Source organism: Dendropsophus ebraccatus, chromosome 2 (assembly GCF_027789765.1).
Source record: "Dendropsophus ebraccatus isolate aDenEbr1 chromosome 2, aDenEbr1.pat, whole genome shotgun sequence".
Lineage (NCBI taxonomy): Eukaryota > Metazoa > Chordata > Amphibia > Anura > Hylidae > Dendropsophus > Dendropsophus ebraccatus.
This window is the reverse complement of record NC_091455.1, coordinates 20968755-20986394: the sequence shown is the minus strand read 5'-3', so window position 1 is coordinate 20986394 and position 17640 is coordinate 20968755. Positions and strand designations below refer to the sequence as shown.

The window sequence follows — 17640 nt, the reverse complement described above, 5'->3', positions numbered from 1 at the left end:
AATCAGATCCCACCTTTCATTTTCCAAAGAGTCTGTGAGGAATGAAAGGTGGAATCTGATTGGTTGCTAGGGGCAACTGAGCCAGTTTCACTTTACACCATGTTTGATAAATCTCCCCCCTTACCTCTCCCCGCTCCTGGTCTTCTCTCTTGTGCTCCGCAGCTTCCCGGTCCCAGCGGCGGACCTGGAAGTTGCGGAGCACAAGAGAGAAGACCTGGAGCGGGGAGAGGTAAGGTGTCAGGTGTTTTGGCAAGGGCTGCATGGACATCGCTAACGATGTCCATGCAGCCTTTACTGCCCAATTATCAGGTTGTCTAATAGGTCCAGTAAATAATCGCCGATCTAGAAGATCGGTGATCATTTGCTAAAATGATCGCTTCATAGTCGGCCCGTGTAATAGTACCCTAACCTGATCAAGGTCTGCTATTGAATATGCACAACTCTATGGAGAGCAGTTCATGTAAATTGCAGCCAGACTGGTAACCCTAGCATACAGCACCCGTCACTACGCGATGACTTCAATGTAATAGCTTTCAACCTCAGAGTATTGATCACCTTTGCAGCCTTGCCGCAGACAAGTAGCAAATACCCACTTCTCAAATGGATGCATTATTTCACAACTTCTAACCATATATTTGCAAGTGTGAACAGAGCAACGTATTTCTACGCCCATCTGGCATCTTCCTCAGGGTTCTGAGGAAGAGGCCAGATTGGCGTGGAAACCCGTTAATCTGTTCACACTTGCAAATTGTTAGGGCCACGTGCTTCGGACCGCCACCGCACCCTCTCTCCCGCTCCTGCAGCAGCCGGTGCTGCTGTTGCTTCGGCCCCAGGGGGGCGCCTCACCTCACCGCGCTCCTGCCCGTCGCTGTGCCGGCCGGCGCGCGCGTCCCCACCTCCTAGGGCGCGCACGCGCTGGCTGTCTCAGATTTAAAGGGGTAGTGCGCTCCTAATTGGCTTGAATGTTAATCACTCCCCTATAAGTTCCAGCCCTGCCCCCTTCCAGGTGTTGGAGCCTCTACATGCTTCCCATAGCGTTTGGCCCAGCTCCCTGTTGTTCCTGATTCCTGTCCGCTACCTGGTCCCTAGTCCTTGTTCCTGATTCCTGTCCGCTACCTGGTCCCTAGTCCTCGTTCCTGGTTCCTGCTCCTCTGTTTCACTATTGCTCCTGTGTTCAGCCTGTCACCTGCGGTTACGCCTACAGACCTCTGCCAGCACCATCTCCTGCCTACTGCTCCTGCCACGCCTCGCCTGCCGTCACTAGCAACCAAGCCAGGGGTAGCGACCTGGGGGTCGCCTGCCGCAGCAAGTCCATCCCGCCTTGCGGCGGGCTCTGGTGAAAACCAGCGGCCCCTTAGACTCCGCTCCCTGGTGAGGTTAGTGCCATCGCTAGTGACGGTCCAGTGGATCCACTACTCCAGGCGTTACACAAATGTATGGTTTGAAGTAGTGAAATTAAAAGTGCTATGATTTATTGTTAATTGTGGGGAAAATCCTGTCAATAATATGGTCAAGCATGGCGAAGCACCTGACCAGGCTCCTCCCTCTATGTCATGGGTCTCCAAACTGCGGCCCTCCAGCCGAAGCCACAACTCCCATCATGCCGGGACAGCTTAAGCTTTGGATTTGGTTGTCCAGGCATGATGGGAAATGTAGTTTTGCAACAGCTGTAGGGCCGCAGTTCGGAGACCCATGCACTATGTCCTTCTTAGGCATTTGATGGTGCAGTGGAGAACGCAGAGGTACGATCATGGTCAGGTGCTTATCCATGCTTGACCATATTATGGATGGGATCGCTTTGTCAGAATACAGAGCAAAATGGCACAACATGAAGGAGGGGCTTCTTATTTTAGTACTACGGGGCATAAGGGATGCTGCTGTAGGTGCAGTGTTTACCCTTGATAATTTTACTATATTGGGGCCAACCTCTTCAATGGCATCAAAAAGCTTAAATATTCTGACATAGCAAAGCCATATAGACAGTGCAGCAGGTTATGTTGTATGCCTTACGGCAGCTTCAACATGTGACATGCAATGTCAGAGAAATATGATAGACTATTACAGTCTCCAAGAAGTGAAGAAGTACAGCCCCTACCCTCAAAGAACAGGGAGTATGGGGGAACTGTATACAGAGCCTTAGCTGTGTCTATAGTGTTTATACCCAGCCTTATGGAAACCTCTCAAAGCACAATAAAGCTGTCATGAAATCACCTGTCCTCTACTAACTCTGTCTCAGTCTACACAGCAAAGCTTAGATGTGCTTCTTGTTGTACTCTTGTAGTATTTTTAATGCTTACAGCCTGTTTTTGGAATAAAAAATATTCTGCTATTTTGACCTCTTGTTGGGTAAATAAGTGATTAATTTCTGTAGAGGGGCTAGTGGTCATTCCCCTTGAAAAGCCGTCAGCAACTCCTGATCTCTCTATACTCATGAACATGTATCATGATCATGTATAATTCTAGTGATACTACGCCTACTTTTCGGCAAAGATTTAGCTCTTTTTATTTCCTTTGCCCAAAATATATCGGGAATCTCTGGGGATTTCTCTGGAGTTTCTGGGGAGGAGGAGTCTATAAAGTTTCTAATAAAGCTGTTTTTTGAATGTGAGTTTTACGATATTTATGGGCCAGCTGGCAAGAAACATGACTGATTGGCATGAAGAAATGGAAAAAAAGATTTCACCATGGCTTCAACTACCAAATCTCGGCAACGTGAGTCGATTTTACGAGAACTCTAGGCCATGACATCATATTTTGCCTCTTAGTGACAATATTTTCGTAACGCCCTTTTTATGTTCTTTATATTTCATTGTCGTAACTGGGCTGTTAGTGTTGGAGAAAGACAAAAAGTCGAGAGATGAAACGTGTTGTATTGAGATTTAACACCCACTTGGGGAACTGAGATGGGGATTTCGTGAAGGACAAGTGAGGGAATAATATAGTCAGTGCCAGATATTTGGTCTTCTATAGGACTGTATATGGTCAGGAATGGTGGCCAATACTTGTCTTAGAACAGCAATTCCTATTTCTCCTGCACTACCTCAGCCGTGTACTCCTATCATTGAGGAAGTCTCGGGCTGTCACGATTGATCCTGAGCCAAGGTGTTCATCAGTCTACAAGTGGCAGTGATGAAGCAGAGAGCTGATGGCTCTCTTCTCTGTCACAGCTTTCAGCTGCCAATGCAGATCCAGTTCAAAGGACTTGTGTCCAGGGGCTAGGTCCCATTAGGTCCCATTAGGTCCCATAGCAGCTATGTTCACTGCCTCCATTGGGAGTACAGCTCTGAATTTCAAGTGCAGGGGTGTCGAAGGCATAACCTGAAGCTTTTGGGTCCCAATGCAAAATCTGTAGCAGGGTCCCTCTCTGTTTATGGACTTTAGCCCCTCTCTACAAAGTAGAGCTAGGAGATTAAAGGGGAACTCTCAGCAGGTTAGACGAATCTTCCTAGTGCTCACGGGGGGCTGAGGATGAAGGGATGTCTCTTATCTTCATCCTTGGCATTGTTCCCCTGCAGTTGGTTGTGAAATCTGTTGCCCGGTGAGTTTGTTAGGAGCACTGGGGGCTACCACCTCGAACACCGACCCGGCCCACCCCTGGGAAGCCCGCTCTGTTTTTAATCATTAGAAGAGGTGGTATGGCCTAAGGTGGGTTGATCTGCTCCTTACGAGCTAACAGAGCAATAGATTTCACAACAAACTGCACGAGAATGGTGCTGAGGATGAAGGTAAGAGACATACCTTCATCCTCAGCGCACCATGCCCACTAGGGAGCTCATAGCAGGTCAGATTCATGTAACCTGCTGATAGTTCTGTGTGATTTCTCACTCTGAAACCCCTATATCCTGGTACCTGATAATAAGAATGAGCAGAAGACTGAGGTCACCAAAAAGGAATTGGGGGGGGGGGGGGGGCTCTCAATATTGGGGTCCTCTAACTTTTAGTTACCTTCAGTTCATTTTACAACAATTACTTTGTATTATGCTGGTTCTATAATATAGGATTATGGGATTGTGGTGACTGAAGCGAACATGTAGCCCTTGGCTCAAGCTTCATTTTTCTTTCCTGTAGATATGGAGATTGTGCTCTGAACTCTATACCGTAAACCTTTATAGATTCCAGGAACTCTACATTAACTCAAAATGAGTATTGGCCCTGAAAACCATTTTGTTATAAAGTCAATTTCCCCGACGCCTGTTTCCCTTCACAATAGACCCTCAGAGAAAGTGGTTTGTTGCTGGAGCTAAATGGACTCCACTTCCTCTGTAGTTTACAGTCATTACGCCGCTTTAGCTTCCAGTCAAACATATTCACAAATTAACTAAAGTACCAATAAAGTTTGTGGTTTTAAATCCGGCTTTGCTAGAAAGCAGAACATGCAAAATGATAACATAAAACATGAAAAGATCCGGCCCATGACGTCACGTAGACTGCAGGCGTGGATGCTGCGCGGCCTATTGGTTATCGCTGCACAGTTCACTCTTATTTTTCTGGATCTACACTAACAATGATCTGGCATGACAACAATCCAAATGTTTTATATACTTTTTTTTAACTATATTGCCAACATATGCCATAATGCTGTACAGGTTTAAAGGGAATCTGACAGTAGGTGTATGCTGCCTTAAATGAGGGCAGCATAAACTAAAAACAGATCTGTGTATTACTTAGCTGTTCTCCTAATATGCAGGAGAATAGGATTCTTGCCACACCCCTCTCCCTGCCCTCCAGCTGCTGATGGACAGTCAACTGACTATGCACAGCATGGATAGATAAATGCCAATCAGCAGCTGGTGGGCGAAGTTTTCAGCTTCTCATGAATACCCAGGACTACTGAGCTCATGCACATAATAGAGAAGACTACTTATTGTCCATGTTATTCAGGAGGATATCTCTGGATCAGCTGCACAGAACAATATAAGTGATACATCATTCTGTTCAGCTTCATTGTCAGTAGTTTATGCTACGCTGAGATAGGACATCATAAACCTGCTGACAGAGGCTCTTTAACCTGCTTGAGATGATGGTGATAACTTTTCTGCTATTTGCAGATAACCCTTATACTTTATGCAGAGTCCTATTATTTAATTTGTACCTGTCACATAGAGCAGGAAGAAGCGCATAGTAGAGCGCTTCACTTGCCCGCTGTAAATTATCTACGTCCAGAGAATGGGGCTGTTTGATGGAAAACGCTGTGAGCCAGGGAGTGAAATATGCTCCCACCCTCTTCTCCCAGACCATCATAATGATTGCTGGGGGTCTCACCGATGGATCATGTGACTTGTGACATGTTTTTCTAAAGGTTAGTGCCCATTTTTGTTTTTCCTTACATGGCAAAGGGGGTCCAAAACTATGTCTACATCCCCTATAGCTTTACTCTTGGATTTATAATGTACACTGGTAGACTATATAAGAAAACCAAGAAGACCAAAGACCAAGAAGCACACACAAAGAAGAATAGAGGCCAGAGAGCCTCCTTTACGAAAACCCAGCGTTACCCTTTCAAAATTCTTCAAACCTGCCAATTTTTCACAATCCTATTGGAATATATGATCCTGATATGCCAGCAATGCCTTTAAGTGGTGTTATTCCTATTGACACCACCAGGTGTCCACACATGGGCGGAGTGAATCAATGGTTTCAGTGTAAAATTGTCTGCTCCAAAATTTGTGACTGTTCCTGCCAATTCCAAGGTGCTCTTGTCCCCCTACCCTTAAAGGGGTACTCCACCGAAAAGCTTTTTGCCAGTAATTGAAACACATTACAAAGTTATATAACTTTGTAATATGTTTCAATCACCTATCTGCCCCCCTTCCCTATGTTTTCCCCCTGAATCTCCCACTAGGAAATGAAGTAAACTAATTCTTATCTGATATCTGTTGACCCCAGGCTGCTCTTTGGCAGCCATTTTGTAACAATGACATCATCAAGATGGAGGTGGGTCTAAGCCCTGTTAAGCCAGCCTCCCTTTGTCAGATGACTCAAGTTGCTCAGCTCTGATTGGCTGAACAAGCTGTAAGCCATCTAACAGTTTTACAGAGTCAGTTAGACATCACAGGAGACAAAGTGTATCATGGGAAAGCCCAAACCAGGAAGTGAAGAAAAAACGAAGACACCAACTGAAGCTTCAGGGACCTGCAACCAGCGGGAAATTCAAACGAAGACAGACTCAGGAGGGATTGTAAGTGTAAAATCTATTTATGATTGATTGTTTTTTTGATCAGTGCCGGAGTACCCCTTTAATCAATGGTAAGAATCTATGGGATGGGGGTATTGGAGCCTACTCCCCCAGGTGTCTGTAATCCCTATGTATACGCCTTACATCAGCACATGATACATCCAGTGTCTGACTCCAGACTGTAAAGTGCTCCAGATGTGTCTGTTCAGGTCTCCCGGTCCCCGGTTGCTTGCGTGAATATATAGGCAGAGCTTCCTTTTCCTAATTCCAGAAGTAATTATGGTTTGTTTAATGCCGACCCATCACACGTACAAACATTTCAAGTCCGAGATGTTTTTATTGTGGTCACTTTAAGATGCTGGGATGTCAGAGCCGGCCCTGAGCAGATCAATCACTGCTTATTCTCATTCTTGTGGGGTGAGGCACAATGCTCAGCACTATGTCATTCTCACAGCTTCTCTCTCCTCCCAGACCCATGTCCACCGGGCAGGGAAACGAGTGGGACGAGCGGACGCTGCTTTTATGTCCTGCCAGAGCTTGTATCTCTGTATCAGTGGTCACTATGATAAAGGGGGCGAATATCAGGCCGGGGTGGCCCACCAGCGGATTGTCATGTAGGCTCACACTCTCAGATGTTAGATCCTATCCAACAGTGCGGGTATATATGGGAACACAACAGTGCGGGTATATATGGGAACACAACAGTGCGGGTATATATGGGAACACAACAGTGCGGATATATATGGGAACACAACAGTGCGGGTATATATGGGAACACAACAGTGCAGATATATATGGGAACACAACAGTGCGGGTATATATGGGAACACAACAGTGCGGGTATATATGGGAACACAACAGTGCGGATATATATGGGAACACAACAGTGCGGGTATATATGGGAACACAACAGTGCAGATATATATGGGAACACAACAGTGCGGGTATATATGGGAACACAACAGTGCGGGTATATATGGGAACACAACAGTGCGGGTATATATGGGAACACAACAGTGCAGGTATATATGGGAACACAACAGTGCGGATATATATGGGAACACAACAGTGCGGGTATATATGGGAACACAACAGTGCGGGTATATATGGGAACACAACAGTGCAGGTATATATATATATGGGACCACAATATTGCACGTATATATAGGGCTACAATAGCGTGGTTATATGGGAACACAATACTGCGGGTATATATGGGGCCACAATAGTGCAGGTATATATGGAGCCACAATAGTGCAGGTATATATAGGAACACAATAGCACAGGTATATATGGGGCCACAATAGTGCAGATACATATGGGAACACAATAGTGCAGGTATATATGGGAACACAATAGTGCAGATACATATGGGAACACAATAGTGCAGGTATATATGGGAACACAATAGTGCAGATATATATGGGAACACAACAGTGCGGGTATATATGGGAACACAATAGCGCAGGTATATATGGGAACACAATAGTGCAGATATATATGGGAACACAACAGTGCGGGTATATATGGGAACACAATAGCGCAGGTATATATGGGGCCACAATAGTGCGAGTATATGTGGGAACACAATAATGCAGGTATATATGGGGCCACAATAGTGCGAGTATATGTGGGAACACAATAATGCAGGTATATATGGGAACACAATAGTGCAGGTATATATGGGGCCACAATAGTGCAGGTATATATGGGGCCACAATAGTGCTGTCATATGTGGAACCATGGTAGCACTGTCATCTGTGGGACTGCAATAGTGCTGTTATCTATGGGAAAACAAAAGTGCTGTCATGTATGGGACCGCAATAGCGCTATCATGTATTTAACCACAATCAAACTGTCATTTATGGGAGCACAATACTGCCATATATTGGCCCACAATAGTGCTGTCAGGAACGGGATGAAAATAATACTGTCATCTATGGGACCAAATCAGTGCTGTCATTATGGCAGATACAGATATTCCTATGAGGCTGTATCCATGTCTTTCAGGCAGCCTCAGGACTTTATCCAACTTCAGCAGCCGCTAGTGATCAAATACTGCACGCTTGGGTCCGGATGAAGTCAAGCACGCTCAAAGTTCGCTCAACTCTAGTCAGTTTCTTACTGTTTAATGGTTTAAGAAAATAACCTAAAAAAATAAATAAAAATAAATAAATAAATAAAAAAAAAATAATAATAATAAATTATAATAATGAAAATAATAAATAATAATAATAAATAGTGGTAGTAGTAGTAGTAATAGTAATAATAATAATAATAATACATTTTAATAATGAAAATAATAAATAGTAAAAGTAATAATAATAATAATAATAATAATAGTAAATAAATAATAATAAATGTTTTATCGGCTGTATATATTTTTGAATTTATACTGCTACTGTTACTTTTCTTCTATACTAATGTTATATTATATGAAAACTCAATAAAATGTTTGAAAAACATAAATGATAATAATGAAAATAATAAATAATAAATTGTGGTTAAAAAAAATAATACTAATAATAATAATAATAATAATAAATATTACTAGTAAATAAATAATAGTAATAATAAATAATACATGATAATAATAGTAATAATAAATAATAATAATAATAATAATAATGATACTAGTAAATTAATAATAATAATAATAATAATAATAATAATAATAATAATAATAATAATAATAATAATAGTAAATAAATAATAGTAATAATAATAATTAAATAACAATAATAATAATAATAATAATAATAATAACCACCATCATCATCAGCAGCAGCTATCATGTAATGAGCTGTAATAAGGCGGTGAGCTGCTGCTGGTGGAGATCGCCCCCTGCTTACCACTGTTATAATGAAGCATATCTATAGCACGCTCACGTCCGCTCACAGAAGTCAGACTGGGGTTGCTGTTTGCTTCTTGTTTCTAAGCTAAATCAACAGAGAAACCATTAATAAGAGAAGGATGGGACCATCTGGATACCGAGTGGCGTAAGCAACCCAAGCTTTTAAGGAGCCATGACAACCATTCACGAAAGCAGACAGAAATGCATTGTATGTACACAGTCTGAACAAGAGTTTACTATGTGTAGCTATTTTCCAGATTCGACTCCAAACAGAACAGATTTAAGCCATCTATTGTGGAGGGATCTTCCTGGGAGCAGAAGCCGCTTCCTTCTGCTCACACGGGATGTGTGTATCTAGTGGCGGGAGGCTCCGCGGATGTCAGGGCGGCCAGTCCGGCTATGTTGGCTCACTTGTCCAGAGCTGTCACAGCTCCAATAGGTTGTAAGTTAGTAGGAGAGAAGCCCGAAATGAATGGGTTGTGCGATACAAAGCGCTGCTGAACATGAATGCTGCAATTGACTCTATGAGAAAAGTAGCTAGAGACGGTCCTATAAACTGCAAATATTACCTAAGGAGAGAAGGGACAACCATTATTTTATAGACATTGGGGAAAATTTATCAAACATGGTGAAAAGTGAAACTGGCTCAGTTGCCCCTAGCAACCAATCAGATTCCATGTTTCATTCCTCACAGACTCTCTGGAAAATGAAAGGTGGAATCTGATTGGTTGCTAGGGGCAACTGAGCCAGTTTCCCTTTACACCATGTTTGATAATGGTGTAGAATATTGAGAATATTCTTCTTTTCACTTATACAGTGCAGTATATGCTGTTAATATTAGAGAATAATGTACAGGCTCTTTTTATACCTTGCGTTTACCTGTTTTAGCTGACGTGTGGGTTTTTCAGCCATATTGATTTGTATTTTCCCACTGAAATGATTTTCTAATGCGGTAGAAATTTCTGATGAATCCTTTGGCCTTGTACAGAAACAAGGTTGCAGTCTCATAACTGCAGGTCGGCTAGACTGCTGGTGGTAGGGGCCGGCCAGAAGAGACTCATGGGTTGGTCTCAGTTCACCTTATATGCAGTTGATGTATTTTCTTGTATAAAGGGAAACTATTAGCAGGTTAGATTCTGCTCTGTGGGGAAAAAGGGAGAAAAATTTTATTTAGACTGAAGTCAAGGTGTCTTTCCCAATCAGTACCGTGTTGTTTTGTCTTCCCAATTCGCCCTTGGTTATGACCACCTTAAGGTATCCACTGAGATGGTCGAGCATGCTCAGTTCAACTGTGTATTGCATATTAGTCTTTAATGTGTAGAGTACTGTAGAATGTGTGCTCTAGGGCGAGAAGAATCCAGGAATTGATCTGATCCATGAGGGACAAGAACTGCACAGTGATGTAGGTCATTATATTTATAAAGCAGCACATTTATGTAGGGGATACACAACTTTGCTTAGTGGGATTTGCCCTTTAAGGGCCAGTTCTGAGTAATCAGTGCTGAATCCACAAGGAAAGTGTTCCGCCCGGATTCACCTCTGGCAGAATTCCATGCTTATTCATTTTTTCATTTAATAAAAGTCATTCATTTTTTCCAATTCTGCGCGGAATCCGTGCTGATTCCTTGCTGAAAAAATTCAGAACAGAAACTTACTGTGTGAACTTACTATGTGAACTGCGGAACGCAAATTCCATTGAACTCAATGCAATTTGGCTCTGCACTTAATTTTCAGGGGAATTTTCAGTGAGGAATCAGCACTGAAATTCAGAGCTGATTCCTCAGTATTAGGGATGAGTATTTCGTTAAAATCGTAACGGCGTATTGTTTTCACAGAATGGAAGAGGATATAAGGAATTATTACTCCTATAATCCCTTTTATCCTGTTATTATGTAAATATCAAGGTGTGTGACGTCACTACAGGAACAGGAAGTGCCTGAGCGTCCATGCTCTTTCTCATTGTGTGTCTAGACTGCAGAGAGAGAGAGAGGAGGTGTACGTTAGGCAGAGAGGGAAAACACATAGATTACATATCCAAACAACTGGATAAGTACAGGTAGAGATAGAGAAAGAGTATATATTGTTTGTGAGAGAAGCAGGAGAGAGGAAGATAAAAAAAAAAATCGCAAGATCCAGGGAAAGCTTGATAAGCCCATACATAGTGAAAGAGGCTGAGAAATCAAGACTTAGGTAGAGAGAGGGATAGATAGTCATCTAACTCAAAAATTGTGATATTTAGGGAGAGATAGGAAGATAAAAAAAAGAAATAGGGAGAGAAAAGTGAGAAAAGTCACTCAGGACACGTAGCATTGAACCAGCTACTGTTCCGTGACAGAGAGGAGACGCTAGACGTTGCTGCTCTGCTGGGTTCCGCAAGCAAAAAAGTTTGTTTGTTTGTTTGTGATAAGCTGTTCTAGGTGACGCTAAGTCAGCGCCCCACAAAAGCTGTCCGTTTGTGCTCTGCCTCTCCTCAATATTACTGGCCTGGAATCGATCAACTCCTGTCTCCTCCCCCTCAAGTAGTATGTTTTTAATTATACTGGCCTAGAATCAATCAACTGCTGCCTCCTCCTCCTCCTCAAGTAGCCTCTCCTCAATAATACTGGCCTGGAATCGATCAACTGCTACCTCCTCCTTCTCCTCAAGTAGCCTCTCCTCAATAATACTGGCCTGGAATCGATCAACTGCTGCTGCCTCCTCCTCCTCCTCCTCCTCCTCAAGTAGCCTCTCCTCAATAATACTGGCCTGGAATCGATCAACTGCTACCTCCTCCTTCTCCTCAAGTAGCCTCTCCTCAATAATACTGGCCTGGAATCGATCAACTGCTGCCTCCTCCTTCTCCTCCTCAAGTAGCCTCTCTTAAATAATACTGGCCGGGAATCGATCAACTGCTGCTTTCTCCTGCTCCTGAAGTAGTCTGTTTTTAATAATACTGGCCTGGAATCGATCAACTGCTGCCTCCTCCTCAAGTAGCCTCTCCTCAATAATACTGGCCATGAATCAATCAATTGCTGCTTCCTCCTCCTCAAGTCGAATCTTCTCAATAATACTGGCCTGGAATCGATAAACTGCTGCCTCCTCCTGCTCTTCAAGTAGTCTTTTTTTAATTATACTGGCCTGGAATTGATCAACTGCTGCCTCCTCCTCCTCAAATAGCCTCTCCTCGATAATACTGGCCTGGAATCGATCAACTGCTGCCTCCTCCTGCTCTTTAAGTAGTCTGTTTTTAATTATACTGGCCTGGAATCAATCAACTGCTGCCTCCTCCTCAAGTAGCCTCTCCTCAATAATACTGGCCTGGAATCAATCAACTGCTGCCTCCTGCTCCTGAAGTAGTCTGTTTTTAATAATACTGGCCTGGAATCATTCAACTGCTTTCTCCTCCTACTGCTGCTCAAGTAGTCTGTTTTTAATTATACTGGCCTGGAATCAATCAATTGCTGCCTCCTCCTCAAGTAGCCTCTCCTCAATAATACTGGCCTGGAATCGATTAACTGCTTCCTCCTCCTCCTCCTCCTCAAGTAGCCTCTCCTCGATAATACTGGCCTGGAATCAATCAACTGCTGCTGCCTCCTCCTGCTCTTCAAGTAGTCTGTTTTTAATTATACTGGCCTTGAATCAATCAACTGCTGCCTACTCCTACTGCTGCTCAAGTAGTCTGTTTTTAATTATACTGGCCTGGAATCGATCAACTGCTGCCTCCTCCTCCTCAAGTAGCCTCTCCTCCATAATACAAGCCTGGAATCGATCAACTGCTGCCTCCTCCTCAAGTAGACTCTCCTCAATAATACTGGACTGGAATCAATCAACTGCTGCCTCCTCCTGCTGATCAACTTGTCTCTTCTCAACAATACTGGCCTGAGAGGCGAGCAATCTACTGCTGTCTTCTCCTGTTCCTCGACTTGTCTCTTCTCAACAATACTGGCCTGAGAGGCGAGCAATCAACTGCTGCCTCCTCCTGCTACTCAACTTGTCTCTTTTCAACAATACTGGCCTGGGTGCAATCAAGTGCTGCCGCATCCTCCTTTTAAACTTTTTTTTTCAATATTTTTTGTCACTATTTTGGCACTTTTATTTACAATATTTTATTATTATTTCTATAATTAATTTTTTTTTCTCATTATTTTTGCACTTTTTTCCCCCACTTTTTTCATTGTAACATCAACTGCAACTAAACAAAACTATACCCTATCACACTCCCACTATTGTAGCTGCAATTATTCAGCCGTTAGAGCAAAGTTCGTTTTCGGTTCGGTTCGAATCAATCCGAACTTCACGAAAGTTCGCCGGATCGAACCGAACCGAACTTTTCAAAAGTTCGCTCATCCCTACTCAGTATGAACTGGCTGTAAGAATACTAATGTAATTAAAAAGTACTGTAAAATATACAGCCGGGAAAACTACTAAACAATACTATATTAAAGGGGTTGTCAGGTTAGGACTCCTTTTTCCGGAATGGCCGGGTAAGGAATGGATGAAAATAATAACAAGCACTTACCTCCCTGGCTGCCCCGTTGGGACTTGTACTCTGCTGCTCCGGAACCCAATGTGTTACGGGTTCCTGAACATGATGTAGCAGGCTCGCCGCTTAGCCATTCAGTGACTGGAGATGTGTCCAACCTTTTAGTATGGGCAGCAATGCAGGAGCCAAGGATTCCTAATATCTTGATTAGAAATATTAAAGGGATTGTCCTGGCCGGACTACCCCTTTAATATTCCTTATCAAGAAAGAAATGTTTATAATCTAGATAACTAAAGCTTTTCCATATTGTAGACTTCCTAACACTGGGATTGATATTAGCCACACAAAATGCTACAACAACCTCCCTGTAATAAGACTGAGCAGAGATTTACACATTTACTCCACAGAATTGTCAGAAAGCAATAATTTAGTGGGTTTTTTTTGGTTGTTTTTATACCAAGTGAAAATCAAAGGTGGATACATCTGGTAAGCGGAGCGGGGCGGCTTCTTATAACATAAACACATTCTCCCCGAGGTCTCATTTCCCAAGAATCAGGGAGAAAGAAACAGACTAAATAAGGTTGCTAAGGAGAACAAACAGCCATAGAAAACAATCTACATATCTAGTGGCAGCAACAATTCATAAAGAAATACATACCATATATACCAGGTGTTATCTTGTGGTATGTTCAGCAACTGAAGGGTACACTAGATAAAATAATTATAGCAGTTTTCTTGTACATGGGGAGCAGTATTATAGTAGTTATACGACATGGAGAGAAAGGAACGGCTGCACATCCCATCTACGGCTGTTACTAATGCCGCTAGGCCTATATTAAAAACCAACGCCAGGATGTCGGTATATCATTTGATCAAACCATAATAGCCGCATGTACCACGTGCAGGTCCCCTGGTTCACACGGGTCCCTACTAGGGATGGTCCGAACCCGAACTCTCGGAAATGATTCCCGCTATCTGCCCGCTCCGTGGAGAGGGTGGATACAGCGGGAGGACCGCCTGGAAAACTGGGATACAGCCATAACCATAGGCTATATCCCAGTTTTCCAGTCGGTCCTCCTGCTGTATCCACCTGCTGCACGGAGCGGGCAGAAAGCGTGAATCTGCTGCCGAGCGTTCGGGTTCATACGAACCCGAACCGAAGCAGGTTTCGACCATCCTTAGTCCCTACGCTCCACACTGTGTCGGTCAGCGACCGCCAACCCCCGCAAGGCGGGGAAGGGAGGCCATGGAATGGACCTACAACCCCAATGTCACAGGACCAAACCCAAAATGCCCCACCAAAACCCAGCCGACACCAACGGCGGGGAAGGCTGCCCGAATATGAAGTATGAATATTGTATTACACTCACCACTGCTGCTGCAGACAGAATGGGAAAGACATAAGGTACTGACATGTGAGCACAGGTATATCCTGCCAATTTGGGTCATGTGGGTCTTATGAAGAGGAGTGCCAGCCGCTCAGAGAGGGAGAAATTTAAAATACAACATGGAGAGAAAGGAGCGGCTGCACATCCCACCTATGGCTGATACTAATGCCGCTAGGCCTATTTTAAAAACCAACGCCAGGATATTGGTATATAATTTGATCGAACGCTATGCTAACTCCACACTGTGTTGGTCAGCGACTGCCAACCCTGCAAAGCGTGGACATGGAATGGCCCTGCAACCCCAATGTCGTATTTTATAATTCTCCCTTTTCTGATCAGCTGGCAGACCCACATGACCCAAATTGGCAGGATATACCTGTGCTCACATGTCAGTACCTTATGTCTTTCCCATTCTGTCTGCAGCAGCAGTGGTGACTGTAATACCATATTCATACTTGTGTTGTTTGGGGCCTTTCCCGCCGGTGCTGCCGGCTGGTTTTTGGTGGGGCATTTTGGGTTTGGTCCTGTGACATTGGGGTTGCAGGTCCATTCCATGGCCTCCCTTCCCTGCATGTGCATGCTTTGTGGGGTTGGCGGTCACTGACTGACACAGTGTGCAGTTAGCGTAGGGACCCCTGGGAACCAGGAGACCTGCATGTGGTACACGGGGCAATATGGTTTGATCAAATTATATACCGACATCCTGGTGTTGTTTTTGAAAATAGGCCTAGCGGCATTAGTATCAGCCATAGGTGGGATGTGCAGCCGCTCCTTTCTCTCCATGTCCTATTATAGTAGTTATATTCCTGTATATAGGAGCAGTATTATAGTAGTTATATATACTTGTATATAGGAGCAGTGTTATAGTATTATTATTATTATTATTATTTATTATTATTATTATTATTTATTTATAAAGCGCCCTTAGTTCCAGAGCGCTATACAATAGATAGGCAACAGGCAGGAACAATACAAGATCAGAAAACATTACATGAAGGCAAAAGACAGACTGGTACATGGGGGAAGAGGACCCTACCCGCGAGGGCTCACAATCTATGGGGTATAGGGAGAGAAACAGGAGGTAAAGTGCAGCCATTCAAGTGTGATGCAGAGTTATTGTAGGTTGTAGCCTTGTTTGAAGAGATGGGTTTTCAGGTTACTCATGAAGGACTTGATGGTGGATGAGAGACGGATGTGTCGGGGTAGCGAGTTCCAGAGTATGGGGGAGGCTCGGGCAAAGTCTTGGAGGCGGTTGTGCGAGGTACGAACAAGGGGGGAGCGGAGACAGAGGTCACTGGAGGATCGAAGGTTGCGTGAGGGACGGTAGCGGGATATATTCTTGTATATAGGGGCAGTATTATAGTAGTTATATTCTTGTATATAGGAGGCAGTATTATTGTAGTTATATTCTTGTATATAGGAGCAGTATTATAGTAGTTGTATTCCTGTATATAGGAGCAGTATTATAGTAGTTATATTCTTGTATATAGGAGGCAGTATTATTGTAGTTATATTCTTGTATATAGGAGCAGTATTATAGTACTTATATTCTTGTATATAGGAGCAGTATTATAGTAGTTATATTCCTGTATATAGGAGACAGTATTATAGTAGTTATATTCTTGTATATAGGGGGCAGTATTATAGTAGTTATATTCTTGTATATAGGAGCAGTATTATAGTAGTTATATTCCTGTATATAGGAGCAGTATTATAGTAGTTATATTCTTGTATATAGGGATAGTATTATAGTAGTTATATTCTTGTATATAGGTGCAGTATTATAGTAGTTATATTCTTGTATATAGGAGCAGTATTATAGTAGTTATATTCTTGTATATAAGAGCAGTATTATATTACTTTTATTCTTGTATATAGGGGCAGTATTATAGTAGTTATATTCTTGTATATAGGAGCAGTATTATAGCAGTTATATTCTTGTATATAGGGATAGTATTATAGTAGTTATATTCTTGTATATAGGGGCAGTATTATAGTAGTATTATAGTAGTTATATTCTTGTATATAGGAGCAGTATTATAGCAGTTATATTCTTGTATATAGGAGCAGTATTATAGTAGTTATATTCCTGTATATAGGAGACAGTATTATAGTAGTTATATTCTTGTATATAGGAGCAGTATTATAGTAGTTATATTCCTGTGTATAGGAGCAGTATTATAGTAGTTATATTCTTGTATATAGGAGCAGTATTATAGCAGTTATATTCTTGTATATAGGGATAGTATTATAGTAGTTATATTTTTGTACATAGGTGCAGTATTATAATAGTAATATAGTAGTCAGCACTCCCTTGGGCTTAATTTAAATTGTTCTTCCTTGCAAATGATCTCCAGTCATGAAAGTCTGTGTGTTAGTAGTGAGAAGGTCTGATGTTGTGCACTGTAATTTAAGAAACATTTTGAAAAGAAACCAGAAAGGATATTGTGTTACATTTCAGCCGTCTTTTCCTACAACTGTATAGGTTGCACTGACCACAACAGAGAGGACATTATTGTAATTATCTTCAGATCCCCCAAACACTTACTGTAACTGTAGTGATATTCACCATCAAAGTAAATGGTTGGGCAAGAAAGTAACAACAGAGAAACTTGTGAACAATTACCCTAACAAGATCTCCTCATCCAAAGTAAATATCTTCTGGTTTGCAGAATCAGGTCACATCTTAAATATAAATCATAAAATAGTTCTGCAGTTATATGTACAGTATGTATGTAGTATATGAATAGATAGAGCATCA

General features: G+C 42.5%; 1 long non-coding RNA gene across 1 annotated transcript in view; it reads left to right on the top strand.

Moving 5' to 3' along the window:
* Window positions 1-6057: 6057 nt before the first annotated feature.
* Window positions 6058-17640, top strand: part of LOC138784310 (uncharacterized) — a 123496-nt gene continuing 111913 nt past the window's right edge. The window contains exon 1 of the long non-coding RNA XR_011361812.1: window positions 6058-6178. This is a non-coding gene — a long non-coding RNA (uncharacterized lncRNA). The remainder of the gene's footprint in view (window positions 6179-17640) is intronic.